A 7,714-nucleotide genomic window follows, 5' to 3' on the forward strand; every position below is an offset into this window, starting at 1 on the left:
AGCCTCAATCAGCTTTATTAGTCAGAGACAAAAGAGCCCCACCCAGAAAGGAAAGGGTTAACCCTTGAGCACACTGATCTGGGAAGCAGAGACTCATCTTTTCCAGCAACATCCAATCTTCTCCCAAATTATCACTTTAACCCTCCTTGTGTATATACCTCAGTTGTTTACAACAAAGAAAGGCTTAACCCAGTTTTTAATCAGTTTCTTATCTTGTTTTGAACACAGGTCTCCAGACGTCAGCAAACCCAGCGGCACCCTGCACCAGCCCTAGGTGAGCCTGCATGGTGGTCAAGCATCAGCAGAATCATCTCCCACCTTCCCAAGCTGTACAGACGGCACCCAGCACTCTAGCACATTTGGCAAACTTCAGCACAACATACATTTAGTCTCGGACAGGTCCCGCGTGCACAAGGAACTGGGATTACACACAGTTCACTGCAGGCTTGGCCTCAGTGAAAACCAGGCTGGGAATTTGATTCACAGTTACACACTGTTAGCATAAGTATAAAGAATATAAAGCCAGATAGATAGATAGATAGATAGATAGATAGACAGAGACGGGTGTATAGGGATAGAGGGGGGGTATAGGGATAGAGAGATAGACAGAGCGCTAGATAGATAGAGAGTGGTGTATAGGGATAGATAGATAGATTAGATAGAGAGGGGTGTATAGGGATGGATAGATAGAGAGAGAGCTAGATAGAGAGAGAGAGAGGGGTGTATAGGGATAGCTAGAGAGAGGGGGGTGTATAGGGATAGATAGAGAGAGCGGGTGTATAGGGGGAGAGAGAGAGAGAGAGAGAGAGAGGGGTGTATAGGGATAGATAGATAGATAGATAAGATAGGGATGTATTGGGATAGATAGATAGATGGGGGGGTGTATAGGGATAGATAGATTAGATAGATGGGGTGTATAGGGATAGATAGATAGATAGATAGATAGATAGATAGATAGATAGATAGATAGATAGATAGATAGATAGGGGTGTATAGGGATAGAGTGGGGGTACAGGGATAGAGAGATAGACAGAGCACTAGATAGAGAGAGAGTGGTGTATAGGGATAGATAGATAGATTAGATAGAGAGGGGTGTATAGGGATGGATAGATAGAGAGAGAGCTAGATAGAGAGAGAGAGAGGGGTGTATAGGGATAGCTAGAGAGAGGGGGGTGTATAGGGATAGATAGAGAGAGCGGGTGTATAGGGATAGAGAGAGAGAGAGAGAGAGAGGGGTGTATAGGGATAGATAGATAGATAGATAGATAAGATAGGGATGTATTGGGATAGATAGATAGATGGGGGGGTGTATAGGGATAGATAGATTAGATAGATGGGGTGTATAGGGATAGATAGATAGATAGATAGATAGATAGATAGGTAGATAGATAGGGGTGTATAGGGATAGAGTGAGGGTACAGGGATAGAGAGATAGACAGAGCGCTAGATAGAGAGAGAGAGAGTGGTGTATAGGAATAGATAGATAGATTAGATAGAGAAGGTTGTATAGGGATGGATAGATAGAGAGAGAGCTAGATAGAGGGGGGGGTGTATAGGGATAGAGAGATGGGGGGTGTATAGGGATAGAGAGATGGGGGTGTATAGGGATAGATAGAGAGAGGCGGGTGTATAGGGATAGAGAGAGAGAGAGGCGAGAGACAGAGGGGTGTATAGGGATAGATAGATAGATTAGATAGATGGGGTGTATAGGGATAGATAGATAGATAGATAGATAGATAGATAGATAGATAGATAGATAGATAGATAGATAGATAGATAGATAGGCAGGCAGGCAGGCAGGCAGGCAGGCAGGCAGGCTAACATTACACATAGTAGTCAAGCGACCTCTCAGTCTTCTTTCTGATAAGCCAAGCAGACTGAATTCTTTAATTTACCATCATTGCGGTCTAGCACAGGATCCATACAAACCTCTCATCTGTGGTCAGTCGGCTTGCGCTGTGTGTGCTCTCCCTGCGCCGTCCCAGCTCGACGCTGATCGCTGATAGCCCTGCCCCTGTGGTTAAGCGCTGAAGGCTGGAATGTCGTTGCCACCGTAACACCGTTCGGGCTGCCCGATGCTTCTGTCCTTGGAATAAGTGTTATTACCCCTGACAGCAGATCAGGCAGCCTGCCCATTCAGCAGGCCTCAATGATCCTTATACAGAAAGACCACAAGCTTGGTTTGGCGGCGAAGGCGCTCAGGCAGATTTATTGTCACCAAAGCCCAGCATTCGGTCCCCGGATTAGTTGACAGGTACACTAACACATGGATGCTTGTTCCAATGGACTCGGTTTAGTTAGCGGCGGGAATTTCTGCTGCCCCCTAGGCTGGACAAAGGGTTACGGCGAGGTACCCCGCAACTGGAATAAGCATCCTATGCACCTTCTTACATGTCTCATGACATCTGTTTGCTACCTCCCCTTGTTCCTACTATCCTGGACAAAACGTTTGTTATTTTGTCAAGCCGCCTTATCTTGTACTAGATGGGAATGTATTTGTACTTGCTGAAATATGTTTGTGTAACTATCTAGGGCCTCGTACACTAGCAACAACTCTGCCAAGTTCATGCACTGAACAGTGAACGTGTAAGCATCTGCTTTAATAGATGGCCTGACTTTGGTTTCTAGACTCTGGTTCGGACTTCAGACCAGGCCCAGTGCTCCAGGCTGGCTCGCTCTCTCGACTACATCAGCCTCGGCAGTTCTAGCGACAGGGCTCGGCCTTAATTCTATCCTGTGGCAGCGAATTCCACAGGGTCTATCCGCAGTGTGGGGACATTAATTTTTATTCTTTTTAATCAGTACTATTAAAAATAATTTAGGTTTTTGGCGTGAGGTGGAAGTTGGCCCGGGGCTGACAACACAGCTCCTGTCTCTCTCACAGACACCCTATTTAGAGAAACTTTGCAATGACCTGAGAATTCAGACAAGTCAGGCAAAGGACGCTGAGAGGCTGGTTTTATCAGAAGTACTACAAGAGCGCTTCAAGGCCCCAACCAAGATCAGGGCTGTCGTGCTGGGCACTACATAGACAAATTGTGAGAGACAGGCTCTGCCCCAAACAGCACATTATTATTCTCTCATTATAGGTAGGGAAACTGAGACCCAGAGAGATGCAGCACCACCCCCACCATAAACCAATAGACCTCACTCCTGTCCCAGAGCTGGAACCAGAACCCAGGAGTCCTGACTCCCAGCCCCTTCTCCCTGCTCTAATCCACGAGACCCCACCCCCATCCCACTCCAGAGCCAAGGATAGACCCCAGAAGTTCCAGTTCTTAGCCCCACCTGCTCTAACCATCTAGACCACACTCCCGTTCCAGAGACAGGGATGGAACCCAGGAGTCCTGGTTCATAGCCCCCTCCCGCAGGATGCTCTGAGTCCAGTGTAGTGTAGCGGATCTGGAGAGGCAATGGGGTGGGCATGCTGAGGGGCTGGTGCAAAGGGGGCATCAGGCTGGGACGGAGGTTGACCTAGTCGCTCTCGCCAGGGCTGACCAACCCCACTGTAGCAGAGAGAGAGCCTGGAGCACTGGGCCTGGTGCGGGACCTGAGGCCTGAACCACAGGTGGTGATCCAAAGTCAGACCACGCCATGAACCAAAGCAGAGATAGATTAAGATTTACTGGGGTTCTGGGCACAAAGAACATTTGGGCCCCCCATGCCTTGGGGGCCCAGGGCCACCGGAATCAGGGGGGCCATTCCCCCCCCTTTTTTAACATGGGCATAGACACCGAGGGCAGGCACAGAGCAACTGAGGCACAGAGTGCTATGCGGCAGAGGAGGTGATAAGGTGACCAGCTCCCCCATAGCAAATCGCAGCCCCTGCCGGTGGCATCGGTCTCTTCCCAGTCGGTGGGCCTTAGCCCCCCCCTCACCGCAGGGCCCCTCCTCTCCTCTCCCCCCCGAGGCCCTGCTCCCCGCCAGGCCAGAAGCCAGAACCAGGCAGTAGCAAAAGCAGCCCAGGGAGCCCGGGCCACTGTGGGGAGCCCCAGATGCTCCACCTGCCCTGGGCGGCGCGCCCTCAGGGATGGAGACACAGGCTGGGGGCTGCTCTCGGGCACCCCACCCAGGGCAGGTGGAGGGTCCAGGCGGGGCTCCCCACAGTGGCCCAGGCTCCATGGGCAGCCCTTACCCCAGCCCAGCTCTGGCCCGGGGTGGGCTGTTAGGGGGCTTATTCCTTCACCCACTTACTTCCCTGGTCCTTCTCGCATGAACAGAGAGCAACAATACCCGAAGTCCAAAGGTGCAAACAATTCGATGTTTATTGGGGTGAACTTCCAGCAAGCATGATTCCAGTTTCCTTCCTTAGTATCCTCCTTCCCAGCTCTGACACCACAGAACCTTACACCTGTGTCCCTGTTCCCATTTCTCCCTTTAGCCAAACAGGATTCCAGTTTCCCCACTCCCATTCCCTGTTCCCATCTCCCCATTTAGCAAAACATGATTCCAATTTCCTTACCCCCATTCCCTGTTCCCATCTCCCCCACATGCATGCTCACCCCCCCCCCCACTTCCTCATTGACTACAGATTATATAGTAAAACTTGAGTTCTGCTTAGCTATACCTTAACCAATCATTTCCTGAAATTTAACTAACCAATCCTAACATATTGTAACATGATTATGTAACCAATTATATCCCACCACCTTAATTAGTTTACACCCAGCAAAATTAATTATACAGCAGACAGGAACATTCACAGAACCAGACAGAGATTATACAGACAAACAATCGCAAAGTGGGAACTATAATGACAAGACAATACAGAAGTGAGGATTTCACATCCCAGTATTGATAAGTGAGTTCTTGCCAGACAGGATGCTATCAAACTAAGTTTCCTTTTACATTTTCTAGGCACTTCCCTTTCTCTGGAGGTGATGGGCACTATCAGGACAGGATTGTATTCCTAACAGCCCAATAGCACCTTCTTTCAATGTGACTAGTTTGGAATGTGAGGATGTGACCATTCGCTTCCCAGCTTATGGCTGCCTCTGCTGCTTAGCCAAAGGCCTTAGCCTAAGCACAGGGCCTCAGACTGTCACAGTAAGAGAAGGCCCTTACACCAGCAGACAGTGATTTTGATTCTCTCTTTTATACCTCTAGAACTAGCCAAGTGATAAGAATACATCTAAATTCTTAGAGTACAGGCCTTTGCAGACAGGGCTGAATATCTATATCCTAACACTTGGGGTCTTGGGGAAAAGAGGAGGCGCTGGCGAGGTGTGGGGCGGGGGGGGGGGGGGGGGGGCGAGGCCACAGTTCCAATGCTGGTGTCCCCCGCCCCCTTCCTCTACACAGGCTCTGGCGCTCCTGCGGGGGCCCCCAAATTGGCTGGGACCCCTGGACACGTTAATCTGCCTCTGACCAAAGTCAGGCCAGGTATTAAAGCAGATTCTTACAAGTTCACTGTCTGGTACATGAACTTGGCCCCTAAGTTCCCTCTGAGCTGCGCGGCCACTGTCTCTTAAGCCCCACGCAGGGGCTCAGGGCTGCGGCGGGGAGAGATGCCTCTCCCCCAGCGCGGACCTGCCACGTTGGGGAGAGGCGCCCCTCCCCTGGCCCGGCCCAGTCCAGCCCGGCTGGGGAGAAGCTCCTCTCCCCTGGCCCCGAGCTGCTGTGGCGAGAGAGGGCTGGGGGGAGTCCTCTCTCCCCACCACAGCCCCGGGGCAGCCTGCAGCCCAAACCTCTCGTCCCCGGCCCCACTCCAGAGCCCGCACTCCCCGCACCCTAACCCTCTGCCCCAGCCCTGAGCCCCCTCCTGCACCCCGAACCCCTCATCCCCGGCCCCACCCCAGAGGCCGCACCCCTAGCCAGAGCCCTCATCACCCCACACCCCAACCCTCTGCCCCAGCTCTGAGCCCCCTCCCACACTCTGAACCCCTCGGCCCCACCCCGACCACATGAATTTTGTTATGTGGACCGATATGAAGGTGACGTGTCACACATCACCTCCATATTGGTGCACATAGCAAAATTCAATCCGCACATGGGCGTAAGAAATTAGAGGGAACACTGCTTGGCACAGACACTGTTAGCCTTGGTAAAACACACTGAATATGTAAACACATTCCAGCAGGCCAGTACAAGTTCACTGCAACCTAGCCCGTGATAAGATGGTTTGACAGAAGCAATGAAGAGTGATGTTTTGTCTGAAACAGCAGGAGAAAGGTAACAAACATGGATTAGTAAATCAGATGGAGAAAACCGTGGGGTTAACAAAGCACCTTAGGAGATAGGAGATGCGACATGATCACAGAGGAGTGGATAAAAAAGAATTTCCAAGTGAAAAACGGAGAGGAAGCAGGTTAACACCTAAAATTGATGCTTTAGCACATGGAGTTGTCCAGAAAGGGTTAACTGCAGCGGAGAAGGGCCCTCCTGCAATCCAGTCGGCATGTAGACGAAAAGCAACAGACACTGAGGGAACAAATTCAGGTTTTGCAAGAGCACATGGCCGCTACTCTCTTCCCAGAATCAGTATAAAAGCCAGGGGTACGGGTTCCCAGCTGCTTTAACCCTCAGAGTCCCACTCTTTGCTCAGAGCTAATAGTATAACCTTTCTCAAATATTTTTACATACCAGTTCAATTTTCCTTTATATCCTCTCTGTTTGCTCACCTCGCTGCGGCTGCCTGTACTTTAAGATACCTGGACAGAAGTTACTTAATCTCTCCTGGCTCAGGTCTCCCTCCCTCCCTCTTCCCCTACTTCTGCTCCCTTCTGTCCTCTGTTTTAAAAGTTATGGTTATTACATAAACCTCCATTTCTGAAAAAGACAAAGCACCTCAAAACAAAACAAAACAAGGTAAAAACTTACTTTAAATAAACCCAGTAAATTAACCATTTTAACCCTTCAGGAATGCCACGGCTGGAATTACTCTCAACTTTCTTGAAGATATGGTTCCCAAGCAACAGAAATGCAGACTCTGCTTCTAATCCTAACCACTGACCACTATTTGAAACGTGTTTTCCTTATTTCCACAGAGTTTTTTAAAATGAAGTAATATAAAGTAATGGAAAATGCCTTAAATTACTAAATTAACACAATAAAGTGTGCAAATAACTTAATATGAATTGTTATCAGTTCTTATGAAAAGTTGTAAATAAAAGATAACTTGCTTATATAGATATTGTTGCCTGGTTTTTAGGTTATGTATTAATTATATTGATTACGTAAGAATTTTTAGTTATTACTTTGAGGGTTGCCAGGTTTTTGCCCCAAGTTCAGGCCCAGTATTATTTAAATTATTATATAGTTGGGAACCCTGATACGCACAGTTGCAACACTCCCATTATAGGAACTCTTTTATCTTTACAAATATAGTTTATTAATATATTTAGCACAGTCACAAACACCCCAGCTTAGTAAGATAGATAGAGATGCTACAGGTTTCAGAGTAGCAGCCGTGTTAGTCTGTATTTGCAAAAAGAAAAGGAGGACTTGTGGCACCTTAGAGACTAATCAATTGATTTGAGCATAAGCTTTCGTGAGCTTCATCCGATGAAGTGAGCTGTAGCTCACGAAAGCTTACGCTCAAATAAATTTGTTAGTCTCTAAGGTGCCAAAAGTCCTCCTGTTCTTTTTAGAGATACTACAGAATGTATATTTGCCCATTTTTTGTAGAACCTGAAATGTTCGCCAATATATATATATTTAGTTACCATTACCTTTTTTATTATTACCAGTGGCCATTATTTTGGCACTTTCCAAG

Source organism: Chelonia mydas, chromosome 6 (genome assembly GCF_015237465.2).
Source record: "Chelonia mydas isolate rCheMyd1 chromosome 6, rCheMyd1.pri.v2, whole genome shotgun sequence".
In the NCBI taxonomy this organism is placed as follows: Eukaryota; Metazoa; Chordata; order Testudines; family Cheloniidae; genus Chelonia; species Chelonia mydas.